Source organism: Ursus americanus, chromosome 32 (genome assembly GCF_024610735.1).
Source record: "Ursus americanus isolate L20-20 chromosome 32, mUrsAme1.1.p, whole genome shotgun sequence".
Lineage (NCBI taxonomy): Eukaryota > Metazoa > Chordata > Mammalia > Carnivora > Ursidae > Ursus > Ursus americanus.
The window spans coordinates 464,953-479,149 of NC_142158.1; the positions used below are offsets into that span (position 1 = coordinate 464,953).

The 14,197-nt window shown below is 39.9% G+C and overlaps 1 pseudogene; it reads right to left on the reverse strand.

Annotated features, from left to right (window-relative positions):
- Positions 1-4,356: 4,356 nt before the first annotated feature.
- Positions 4,357-13,606, reverse strand: LOC123796446 (olfactory receptor 2J3-like; annotated as a pseudogene).
- Positions 13,607-14,197: the final 591 nt, after the last annotated feature.

Sequence of the window (14,197 nt, forward strand, 5' to 3'; positions counted from 1 at the left end):
ATTTTATTAATTTGGGTCCTTTCTCTATTCTTTTGTAGAGTCTTGCCAGGGGTTTGTCAATTTTATTAATTCTCTCAAAGAACCAGCTTCTAGTTCTGTTGATCTGCACTACTGTACTCCTGGTTTCTAATTCATTGATTTCTGCTCTAATCTTGGTCAAATGATTCCTTGTGCGTGGATTAAGCCTGTCCCTCTGTTGCTGTTCCAGCTTCTTGAGGTGAGAATATAAAAACTACATTTTAGATTTTTCTATTCTTTTGAGTGAGGCTTGGATGGCTATGTATTTCTCCCTTAGGACTGCCTTTGCAGTATCCCATAGGTTTTAGACCGTTGTGTTTTCATTCTCGTTGGTCTCCATAAATTGTTTAAATTGATTTTTAATTTCCTGGTTTATTGAATCATTCCTGAGCAGGATGGTTCTTAGTCTCCAAGTGTTTGAGTTTCTTCCAAATTTTTCCTTGTGGTTGAGTTCCAATTTCAAAGCCTTGTGGTCTGAGAATATGCAGGGAATAATTTCAGTCTTTTGGTATCAGTTGAGACCTGTTTTGTGTCGCAGAACATGGTCTATTCTTGAGAATGTTCCATGGGCATTAGAATAGAATGAGTATTCTTTGGTTCTGGGGTGTAGTGTTCTTTATATATCTATGAGGTCCAACTCGTCGAGTATGGCATTCAAAGCTCTTGTTTCTATGTTGGTTTTCTGCTCCGGTGCTCTGTCTATTGCTGTTAGTGGAGTGTTGAGGTCCCCTACTATTAATGTATTTTTATCCATATGTCTCTTTATTCTGGTTAAGAGTTGGGTTGTGTATCTTTCTGCTCCCCTGTTTGGGGCATATATATTTATAATTGTCATCTCCACTTGTTGGATACATCCTTTAAGAATAATATAGTGCCCTTCTGTGTCTCTAACTATAGTCTTTAGTTTAAAATCCAATCTGTGTGATATGAGAATTGCTACCCCAGCTTTCTTTTGAGGTTCATTGGCGTGAAAGATGGTATTCCATCCCTTTACTTTCAGTCTGGATGTATCTTTAGGTTCAAAATGAGTCTATTGTAGACAATAAAAGGATGGGTCATGTCTTTTTATCCAATCTGCACCCCTGTGGTGTTTTATGGGAGCATTTAGGCCATTTACATTGAGACTGATTATTGAGAGATATGATTTTAATGATGACATGTTGCCTGTAAAGTCTTTGTTTCTATAGATTGTGACTTTCTGTTCCGTATCACTCTTGGGCCTTTTTACTTTTATAGAACCCCCCTTAATATCTCCTGTAGGGCTGGTTTCATGGTTATGAAATTGGTCAATGACTGGCGATTCTGGAAGGTCTTTATTTCTCCATCAATTCTGAATGACAGCCTTGCTGGATAAAGGATCCTTGGTTGCATGTTTTTCTCTGAAAGAACTTTAAAAATGCCCCCCCCACTACCCTTTCTCTCATTCCAGGTCTGTGTAGACAGGTCTGACATAATTCTGATACCTTTGCCTTGGTACGTGAGAAATTTCTTTGCCCTGGCCTCTTTCAATACTGTATCCTTGGATCTAATATTTGCGAATTGCACCATGACGTGGCGTGTTAGGTCTGTCGTGGTTCAGCTTGGGAGGGGTCCTCTCTGCCTCTTGGACACGAATGTTTGTTTCCCTTGCTAGATTAGGGAAGTTTTCAGCTACAATTTGTTCAAATATCTCTTCTAGATCTCTGTTTTTCTCCACCCCCCTCGGGGATGCCGAGGATTCTGACATTGGAACATTTCATTGAGTCAGTAATCTCCCTTAACCTACATTCCTGAGCATGGATTTTTTTGAGTCCAGATTCTATGCTAGCTTTCTCTTCTACTAACCCATCCTCCAATTCACTGATACATTCTTCAGCCTCATTCACCCTGGCCGTCAGAGCCTCTAGTTTTGCCTGCATTTGGCTCATAGTTTTTTAATTTCTTCCAGATTCGTTCTCATTTCCGCCCTTAGAGATTCTATATTCTCATTAACATTTTCGTTAATACTTTTTTCAAGTCTACACATCATCTTGACCATTGTTACTCTGAATTCCATTTCTGATAATTTGGTTATATCCATATCCATTAGTTCTGTGGCAGAGGCCACAGACTCATTGTTTTTTCTTTGCTGGGGGGGACTTCTCCTTCTCGTCATTCTGATGAGGAGAGGTTGCGGGGCTGTCCAGAGCCCAAATTATTGACCGGGACCCAGGCCATGCACCCTTGTTTTATAGGGATCTTAGGGATGTGGGCTTCTTGATTTTTCAGCCTGCCTTCTGGGGGAGGGGTCTGCCGCGCCAATACTCAGGCAACCCTGTTTGGGTAGAGACTCCGTGTCCCCTGTGAGGGGGGATGGGGATGGGCACATTGTGAGCCGGTATTTCCAGACTTTTGTTCTCTGGCGGCTTTCACTGGCAGTTTGCTGTGCCTCTTCTGAGAGTCAGAGCAGCAGTGGCCGAATCTCAGCCTCTGTCTCAGAACAGAGGGATCGCGACCGTTCTCCACTGATGTTCTGGCCACTTTAACTCTGTTTCTGTTGGTGCTGCTCAACCCTGCAGTGTCCCGGGATGTGTACCACACACCTGGCATCCCAGCCCTTACTTCCAGGGCCAGCGTGTCTCTGTCCTTTGTGTTTCTAACACCGCCAGCCGCAAGCCGCCATCTGCCCTGAGCTCCCTGGCTCACGGTCTCAGACTGCTCTCTCGCGGGTGCTGGTCCGCGAGTCCGCCCGATCCCCCATGCAGGTGGCTACCGCTTCCCAGCGCCCGAACGCGGTGGCTCCCTCCCCCTTCCGTTTATCTTCCGATATCTGTGCTCAGTTTCACGGCTCCCCGCTTCGTACCTCAATACTCAGCAATGGAGATGTTCATTTGTAGAGATCCAGATGTATCTTCCTGCATCTCAGGCTGACACCGTGGATGTTCAGGCTGGTCTTGTACCTATCCAACTCGACTCAGGGGACCAGCTGAAAATGGGGTCCCCTACTCCTCCACCATCTTAAATCCCCTCTCCGCCATATCAACATCTTGATTTTGGACTTTTACCCTCCAGAACAAGTGCCACAGTCACTTCCCCAAGGTAGAGAGAAGAGAAGGATGAATGAATTGAAACAAGTTGAGGATTGAGTCCTCACAGAGCTCGGCTTCCTCTTCTCTTTCTCTGGGTCTTTTTCCTGGTCCCTCTCTCATCTCTCTCCATCATTAGTTTTTGTTATAATGTTCAATGATTCATTAGTTGAGTATATTACCCAATGCTCATCATACCAAAGCTACCCTAATTTATTAGCACCATGCCCAGTGACAAATTAAGTCATATAAAGATAGTTCATTTTTCATCTTACATTGTCATTTCTTCCACCAGAAAATGAGTTCTACTTAGATTTTAAAAAAGAGTCCTTTATTCATCTATGTTAACAAAAATGCCAAAAGTAGAAGACATTTAGCTACAAAGTAAATAAATGAATGAATGAGCAGGTGAACATATGGACGGGAGAACAAATGAACCATTTGAACAGGTATTTCTTTATACTCTTCAATGCAACTAGTGTATAGACCCATAGGATAAAACACTCATATAATTTAGTATCTTGAAAAAAGTATGCTTCAGCCAAAGAACTGACATATATCTTTTGACCATTTAGCTAAATCAAATGCCTGTTAATGACGAAAGACTCGATTCATTTATATCTTTGCCTTATTGTTCCCCTCTCTGTAGATATTAATGCTCAGTCCATAAATTAGTGTATTATCTTTAAAACCCAGTCTCTACAATTATCATATGATTTCTCTCATCTATGGAACATAAGAACTAGGAAGATCAGTAGGGGAAGAAAGGGATAAAGAAAGGGGGGGTAATCAGAAGGGGGAATGAAGCATGAGAGACTATGGACTCTGAGAAACAAACTGAGGGCTTCAGAGGGGAGGGGGTGAGGGAATGGGATAGGCTGGTGATGGGTAGTAAGGAGGGCACATATTGCATGGTGCACTGGGTGTGATACGCAACTAATGAATCATTGAACTTTACATCAAAAACCAGGGATGAACTGTATGGTGACTAACATAATAAAAAATAATAATAATTTAAAAAAATAAAAATAAATAAAAATAAAACCCAGTCTCTAGTTTCCATGGACACTAAATAGGGAATTATTAAAGATTAAAATGGTACAAATCAAAAAGTTACCTTTAGATAATATTTTCAGAATAAGCCAATCAAAAGAACCCAAAATTAGGGCCGAAATTTTCTGTTATGCTTCCTGGGTTGTAGACCAAAAGAAGTATCAAAGAAGCAGGGAAAACAAGCTCCAAGATGGACAAGACTCTGAACAAAGATTGCAGGACAAAAATTGTAATCTCTCTGTCACATCTCCCTCTCCCGCCCTACGAGTCTCCTTACTGCCCCTCTTACATCTTTGTTTCTCAGAGTGTAGATTAGAGGGTTGAGGCTAGGTGTGACAACAGTATAAAAGAGGGCAATGAACTTGCCTTGATCTTGAGACTCTCCTGATGGTGGCTGCAGATATATGCAGATGACTGGAATGAAAAAGAGGGACACAACCATAAGATGGGCTCCACATGTCCCAAAGGCTCTCTGAAGTCTGGCTGTTGACTGCATCCTCAGCACAGCCCGGGCAATGGCAGCATATGAGCTGAGAATGAGGATGAGGGGTATGAGAACAAAAATGGAGCTCGTGATCAGGAGGGTCAGCTCATTAACACGGGTATCAACACACGATAATCGCAGCAGTGCTGGGACTTCACAGAAGAAATGGTCCACTCGGCGATGTCCACATAGGGGTACCCAGAAGGTAAAGGAAGAATGAAGTGCTGAGGTGGTGAAGCCACTGACCCAGGAAGCCACAGCCAACAGGTGGCAGAAACGAGGGTTCATGAGGACAGCATAATGCAAGGGTCTACAGACAGCTGCATAACGGTCATAGGACATCACCACCAGGAGGACACACTCTGTGGTTCCCAGTGCAAGGACAAAGTAAAGTTGAATCATGCAACCGGTGTAGGAGATGGTCTTTTCTGGGCCCCAGAGGTTGGCCAGCATCTGAGGGATGGAGCTGGTGGCGTAGCAGAGGTCCAGAAAAGAGAGGTTTGAGAGGAAGAAGTACATGGGAGTGTGGAGATGGGCGTCCATGTACGACAAGATAATGATGGGACAGGTTGCCTATCAATGTCATCAAGTAGAACATCAAGATAACCAGACAGAGAGCGACTTCCAGACGAGGCCACTTGGGACAACCCAGTAGAACCAAGTAGCCTTCAGAACTTGCGTTTTCCCCTCATCATTCATTTTTTCCTGGACCTGAAGGAAGAGTCATAAACTAATACTACACTGTATGTTAACTGACTCTGGAATTTAAAGAAAAACTTCTGAAAAATGGAAAAGAATCCAAATATCACTCAATCTTTTTTATGCTGAACATTAAGGTGATCTTTGTCAATTTTTATTATTTAGACTAACATAACATAATAAAAAATTATTAGAAAAAAATTATATTATTTCAAAAATCTTCCATTAACAACCTCCCTTGACTGCCCATTAAAATCTGTATCCAGGAAGGGATTTTTGTTTCCTCATAATGAATCACACTGCTAATGCAGTGGCCTGTTTTCTATATTGCATGTCTTCTACTCGTCTGAGTCTAGCAGGAGCCACAGACGTTAATTAGAAAGTCTTAAGCTTCTATCTCCCTTATTCCCTCCAAACTCTAACAGTGGTTTGGTTCTACAATGAGCCCAACTCCTCTCACTTACCTTTCACTCTTGAACTCTGTCTGGGTGCCTTTGGCTTTACATACTAGCTTCCAATTTTACACTGGTTCTGACATGCCCTCCCTAATAATAATAGCAAATACTTCTAATGCACTTAATAAGCGCTAGACTATTTTAAACACTGCATGTGTTAGCCCTTTTAATCCCCGCCAGTACCCTATGTGGAAGGCTAGTCTAATTACCAACTTGTCCAAATGAGAAAATTGAGGTGCAGAGAACTTAAGCCACTCACCCTTTGCCACAATGTTCGTGGTGGCAGCAGGATATGAAATCAAGCATGCTGGCTCCAGAACTGGAGCTCTTTGTCACTCCGATGTAATGTTAAAATTCAGCCACACGTATTTTGCAAATATACATGAGAGAGAAATCATTGCTATACCAAGCCATGTTCCATTAATGTAAACCATTAAAGTCTCCTGCAATTTTATAGAGAAAAGGATGTAATATTCTGTTTGTACAAGGATAGAAAAGTGCAAAACATTTTCTTATGTATATTACATTAAGATTACCCAATACTATCTTAAAATCTAATTTAATTTAGAATTTAATCAATTTTAGAAATATTTATATAGTTTTATATACAAATATAACATTATATATAATGTTACAGAAACATAATATATATGCATCATATAATAAATGCTACATATAATTATATATGTATATAAATGTATATATAAACATTATATAATTCTATATGCATAAATATATAACATATATGTAAACATTATATAATATGTAATATAAAGATTATAGGAGTAAGGGGGCAGATGGCGAAGGAGTGGGGGATTCCGATTCACCTGGTCCCCTGAATTTAGCTGAATATCTACCAAGCCTGTCTGAACACCAATGAAATCATCCTGAGATGTAAGATTATACCTCTGGATCTCTATGGGAGCAGAGGATCACAGCTGAGCGGTATGAAGGACGGAGCTGTGACTGCATGGACAGATATAGGAGGACAAACAGAAGGGGGAGGGAGCCACCAGAAGCTAGCCACTGGAAAGTAGTGTAATACCCCAGTGAAAAAGTGTCCTGCACCTGGGGACCAGAGATAGCTTGCAGAGTGGTGGCCGTGGGTCAGGAAAGGCCTGAAAACAGTGTTCAAATAGAATCCAGGAGCTTAAGAGGCAAATGCTGGGAGGTGGGCAGCCACTTGCACAGACCTGTGCTGGTGGACCCTGGGGGCTGGCCAGCCACCATCATGGCCTATGGCCCACGCCCACCTGGACCAGGATCGCTGTGGGTTTTGGAGGCACAGGGGGCAGAGACAAGCGGGGGCCTGAGTTGTTGCTGACAGATCGCTGGGGACGAGCACCACCTGTGTGAGGCTGCGGTGTTCAGCAGAACTTAGGGAGGGGGAGGCTGTTCTGGAAGATTCAGAGAAGAGCAGACTGTGGATTCTCTCCTCGGGGGGCAGAGGTCTGGAGTGGACATTTTCCTTCCCTCTGACCCTCTGAAAAGACGTGAAAAGCTGCCAGAGAACAAAAGCCTAAAAAACCAGTTTCCACAGACCCCAGCCCCTTGATAGGGGCAGGGCAAGTCCGCCAAATCAGGGTTGCCTGAAAAACAAGGCGACAGGCCTCTACCCCAGAAGACAAGCTCAGAGAACAAGAGGATGACAACCCTAGGGTCCCATGAAACTGTAAAAGCTCAAAACCATGGGAAAATAGTATGTTGAGCTCCTGGTGTTCCCTTACGGTCTGTGGATTTCTTAGATACAACTTTTTTTTTTTTTAATTCTGTCTAATGTTTCTTCTGTTTTTCTTTTTACCTATTTATATTGCAACTAGATGCTTAATACAACATATTCCACAGTAACTTTTTAACTTGTACTTTTTCACACCTATACTTTTTTCTTTTTCTTTTTATATATAGATAGATATAAGCTTCAATGTAGTCCTTTTTTCCCTATTCAATACTACCTTTATATTTATACCAGTTTTAATTTCCCTGTAACCCCTGGAAGCAGTGTTCTCTAACAAAGAGAACAAAATACACTCAGGAAGAACTGAAACACCCTTACATCGCTCACATTGAGAGATTACAGCCCCCCTCCCCTCACCCCTCCTTTTTTTTAACTTTATAAATCTTACTCTTGGGCTTCATTTCGGCTGGGTTTTTTGGTGGTGGCTTCCGATTGCTCCGAACTTTCCCGGGTGCACCTTGCATGGATTGTGGTTGATATTTTTGACTCTGTACATTCCCTCAACCACCCCTCAACAGAATAACTAGGAGGAGGAATTCCAAATCAAGAAAAGAACCGAGGCAATGGACCCTCCTGCAGACCTAATGGATATGGATATAACCACGATGTCAGAAATAGACTTCAGGGTAACAATTATGAAGACAATAGCTAGACTTCAGAAAATGATCAACAGCAATCCCTAAGGAATCTATGAGAACTAATCAGGCCAACCTTAAAAATGCTATGAATGAGATGCAGTCTAAACTAGATACTCTAACAGCTAGGGTAAATGAGGCAGAGGATGAAATAGTGATCTAGAAGATAAACTAATAGAAAGGAAGGAGCAGGAGGAGCCTGGAACAAACAGCCTAAAATCCATGAAAACAAACATAAAGAAATCAACAACGCCATGAAACGTTCCAATGGCTGAATCATTGGGATCCTAGGGGGGATGAAGAGACAGAGAAAGAACTAGAAGATATATTTGAGCAAATCATAGCTGAGAACATCCTTAATCTGGGGAAGAAAATAAGCATTTGTGTCCAAGAGGCAAAGAGGACCCCTCCAAAGATCAATGAGAACAGACCAACACCATGACATATAATAGTACAATTTGCAAATCGTAGATCCAAGGAAACAATCTTGAAAGCGGCGGGGGGAAGAGATTCCTTACGCACAGAGGGAGGAACATCAGAATAACGTCAGACCTGTCCAAGGAGCCCTCACAAGCCAGAAAGGGCTGGCAAGACATATTCAGGGTACTAAATGAGAAGAACATGCAGTCAAGGATTACATAACTGGCAAGGCTGTCATTCAGAATGGATGGAGACACAAGGATATTCCAATACCAGCAGAAACTGAAAGAATATGTGACCACCAAGCCAACCCATAAGAAATATTAAGGGGGGTTCTATAAAAGGAGAAAGACCCCAAGGGAGATACAGAACAGAAATTTACAGACACAATCTATAGAAACAAGGACTTCACAGGCAGCATGATGACATTAAAATCATATCTCTCAATAATCACTATCAACGTGAATGGCCTAAATACTCCCATAAAACACCACAGGGCTGCAGATTGGATAAAAAGACATGACCCATCCATATGCTGTCTACAAGAGACTCACTTTGAACCTAAAGATATATCCAGACTGAAAATGAAGAGATGGAATACCATTTTTCATGCCAACAGACCTCAAAAGAAAGCTGGGGTAGCAATTCTCATAACGGACAAATTAGATTTTAAGCTAAAGACCGTAGTTAAAGATACAGAAAGACACTATATTATTCTTAAACACTATGTCATCCTTAAAGGGTCTATCCAACAAGAGGATGTAACAATTATAAAAATCTACGCCACCAACAGGGGAGCAGCCAACTACGCAAGCCAACTGTTAACCAAATAAAGAGACATACAGATAATAATACGTTAATAGTAGGGGACCTCAACACTCCACTCTCAGCAACAGACAGATCATCTAAGCAGAAAATCAACAAAGACACAAGAGCTTTGAATGACACACTGGACTAGATAGATCTCATACACATATACAGAACATTCCACCCTAAAACAACAGAATATTCATTCTTCTCAAAAGCACATGGAACTTGCTCTAGAATAGATCACATACTGGGTCACAAATCAGGTCTCAACCAATACCAAAAGGTTGAGATTATTTCCTGCATGTTCTTAGACCACAGTGCTTTGAACCTGGAACTCAATCACAAGAAAAATTTGGAAGAAAATCAACATTTGGAAGCTAAAGACCATTCTGCTTCAGGATGTTTGGGTCAACCAGGAAATTAAAGAAGAACTTAAACAATTTATGGAAACCAATGAGAATGAAAACACATCAGTCCAAAATCTGTGGGATACTGCAAAGGCAGTCCTAAGGTGGAAATACATAGCCATCCAAGCCTCACTCAAAAGAATAGCAAAATCTAGAATACCGACTCTATATTTACAACTTAAACAGCTGGAGAAGGAACAACAAAGGAGGCCTAAGCCACGCACAAGAAGAGAAGTAATTATTATTAGAGCAGAGACCAATGAATTAATAACCAGAAATACAGTAGAGCAGATCAATGAAACTAGAAGCTGGTTCTTTGAAAGAATTAATAACATCGATAAATCACTGGCTAGACTTACCCAAAAGAAATGAGAAAGGACCCAAATTAATAAAATTATGAATGAAAAGGGAGAGATCACAACTAACACCAAAGAAATAGAAACAAATATTAAAAATTATTATCAACAACTATATGCCAAAAATTAAGCTACCTGGAAGAAACAGATGCCTTCCTGGAAACCTATAAACTACCAAGACTGAAACAGGAAGTAATTGACAACCTAAATAGACCAATAACCAGTAAGGAGGTTGAAGCAGTGATCAAAAATCTCCCAAAAACCAGGAGTCCAGGGCCTGATGGCTTCCCAGGAGAATTCTACCAAACATTTAAAGAAGAATTAATACCTATTCTCCTGAAGCTGTTTCAAAAAATAGAAACAGAAGGAAAACTTCCAAACTCTTCATTTATGAGGCCAGCATTACCTTGATCCCAAAACCAAGCAAAGACCCCATCAAAAAGAATTACAGACCAATATCCCTGATGAACATGGATGCCAAAATACTCAACAAGATCCTAGCTAATAGGATCCAACTGCACATTAAAAGGATTATCCATCACGATCAGGTGGGATTTATTCCTGGAATGTAAGGATGGTTCAACACGCGCAAATCAATCAGGGTGATAGAACACATTAATAAGAGAAGAGACAAGAATCATATGATCCTCTCAATTGATGCAGAAAAAGCATTTCACAAAATATAGCCTCCTTTCCTGATTAAAAATCTTCAGAGTGTAGGGATAGAGGGTACATTCCTCCATTTCATAAAAACCATCTATGAAGAGCCCACAGTGAATGTCATTCTCAGTGGGGAAAAGCTGAGAGCCTTTCCCTTAAGATTGAACATGACACGGATGCCCACTCTCACCACTATTGCTCAACACAGTACTAGAAGTCCTAACCTCAGCATTCAGACAACAAAAAGAAATAAAGGGATTGGCAAAGAAAAAGTCAAACACTCTCTCTCGTTGTAGATGACATGACACTTTATGTGGAAAACCCAAACGACTCCACCTGAAAAATGGTAGAACTCATACAGCAATTCCGTAATGTCCCAGGGTACAAAATTAATGCACAGAAATCAGTTTCATATCTATACACTAACAATGTAACTGTCGAAAGACAAATTAGGGGATGGAGTCCATTTACAATAGCACCAAAACCCATAAGATACCTAGGAATAAACCTAACCAAAGAGGTAAAGGATCTATACTCTAGAAACTAGAGAACACTTATGAAAGAAATTGAAAGACACAAAAAGATGGAAAAACATTCCATGCTCATATATTGAGAGAATAAACATTGTTAAAATGTCTGTGCTACCCAGAGCAATTAATATGTTCAAAACCATCCCAATCAAAATAAAAACGCCATTTTCAAAGTGCTGGAATAAAAAAATCCTCAAACTCATATGGAACCAGAAAAGACACCAAATCACCAAGGATTTGTTGAAAAAGAAAAAAAAATCCGCGGGGCATCACGTTGCCTGATTTCAAGCTATATTAGAGAGCTGTGATCACCAAGACAGCATGGTACTGTCACAAAAACAGACACATAGATCAATGGAACAAAATATAGAGATTCCAGAAATGGACCCTAACTCTATGGTCAACTAATCTTTGACAAAGCAAGAAAAAATATCCATTGGAAAAAAGACAGTCTCTTCAATAAATAGTGTGGGGGAAATTGGACAGCCACATGCAGAAGCATGAAACTGGATCATTCTCTTACACTATACAAAAAGATAAACTCTAAATGGATGAAAGACCTCCATGTGAGACAGGAATCCATCAAAATCCTAGAGGAGAACATAAGCAGTAACCTCTTCATCAGCTAAAGTTTTTATTTCAATTCCAGTGAGTCTACGGGCAGTAGCGTAATGTTAGCTCAGGTGTAAAATATGGTCATTCAGCACTTCCATACACCCAGTGCTCATCACAACAAGTGCATTACTTAATCCCTATCATCCATTTAACCCATCCCCCAACACCTCCTCTCTGGTGCCATCTGTTTTCTATGCTGAAGAGTCTGTTCTTTGTCTCTCTCTTGTCTTTCTTTGATTCTTTTGTATCTTGAATTCCACATATGAGTGAAATCCTATAGTATTTATCCTTCTTTGATGGACTTATTTCACCTGGCATTAGATTTCAAACGGCCCCCACAAGTAGAACTAAAACCAGCAAAAAAAAAAAAAAAACGCAAATAAAAGGGGACAGAAAAACATTTTGATTTAACCAAAGAGGTTCAAAAGACATTATATTATTCATGTAAGGCAAAAGCTCCTGCTTCACAGTCAAGGTTTGCTCATTCCTGGGTAACCAGTGAGAAATTTTTCAAAAATTAAACAATGCAGATGATTTGTCTCATGTGTCCAGTGTAGCAAATCTATGGACTATAATCACAGGATAAACAGTGAGGGACAAGGAAATCACTGTGTGGGAATGTAATATATATATAAATTACATATATCTAATATATGTATCTATGTATACATGTATGTGATATATGTATTTATGTATACATTTATAATATATGTATCTATGTATACATTATGTATACATAAGTATATGGATGTATACGTGTATACATTATATGTGTATATATATACATTTACATATATATAATACATGATATACATCTTTGTTTTTCCTCTTATGAAATTTAATTATAACTTTTACAGAAGTTTTTTTAAAAAACTAACAAGGAGAGCTATAGAAAACTTAACTAAAAGGGAAAAGAAGAAAACATGAGATTGAAAATTGAGATCTTTAGTCAACGTGAATATTTTCAAGTATCCGTATGTGAAAATTTTGATAGATAAAAATGGGCCATTGGCTGACTTTGTATTTCTTATTATCATCATTAATGACAGTATTTATACAGAATCTGTACACAAATATACATATACTCGCTCTATATATAATCCTAAAAGAAGTGTCTGAGAGGGGGAAAGTGTTTACCAGATATTTTGTCAAATACCAGTAGGAGCTCTCCCAAAACTGGTAAAAGTATCTTTACATCGTACAGACCCCCAAATCGACTGCAATAGTAATAGTTAATACTAATTTGAATGCTTACTGTGTGCCAGCCAATACTGCAATATTTTACATATGTTAAATTTATTTACTCCCCATACTAACCCCTGAAAATATGTATCATTTCCCATCCCCCTATTGTAGACAAGAAATCTGAGGCACTGAAAAGTTAAGTAATTTTCCCAAGTTCACACCAGCTGATAACTGGAATCACCAGGATTTCAGCCCAAAACATCTGGCTCCATCGACATCATACTGTACTCTATCTCACATGTAGAATTCTATGCTTACTATCGTAACAGATACTTAAAATTATTGTGTTATTCAGAGATGAGAATTCATCGGACTTAAAGATGTATCATGAGTCAGCTTATGCTTACGTACTTCATGAGGTATGCAACTTTAACTTACGATCATAAAGCAACTCAAACATCTTCAGACACATACTCGATTCAGGGTCTTGGGTTTAGATAGTGACCTCAGCCCGACGAAACTAACTGTCGTAGACACGGAAGTGTGTGAGTTACTTATCGTGGTCATCAAGACAAAGGCAACCTAGAACTGAATAAAGATACAAATCTCGTGATCCTCAACTTATTATTTAGGGCTGTGCAGATTGAACATCTTCTCTTTCACACACAACTGTTTCAACTTGGCTATCAGAGATAACTATTATAGGTTCCTTAAACGATACTTGCTTCAGCCGCATCAGTTCCAAATATGTGCCTTTAATAGTAAGAGTATTTATAGATTAATATATAGTTCTAGAGTCTGACACGCACGTTTAAACGTACATTTTATTTGTAGCATATTCACTACCAGAGAAAAACTTCTAAATATACATTTTCTCCCCACCCCACTCCCACCGCCCACCTTACAGTTTTCCCTCATATTGGCACGACTTCTGTGTCTATGACATGTGTCCTAGTGAAACATCGGGATACGGTCTAATTGTCCAACCTTTTAATGAGCTGACATTTTCAATGGCACTTTATGGACATCAGCTGGATGCAGGTCAATGGGTTAGAAAATCTTTCTTGAGGATCCGGGTTTTCAGGCAACAT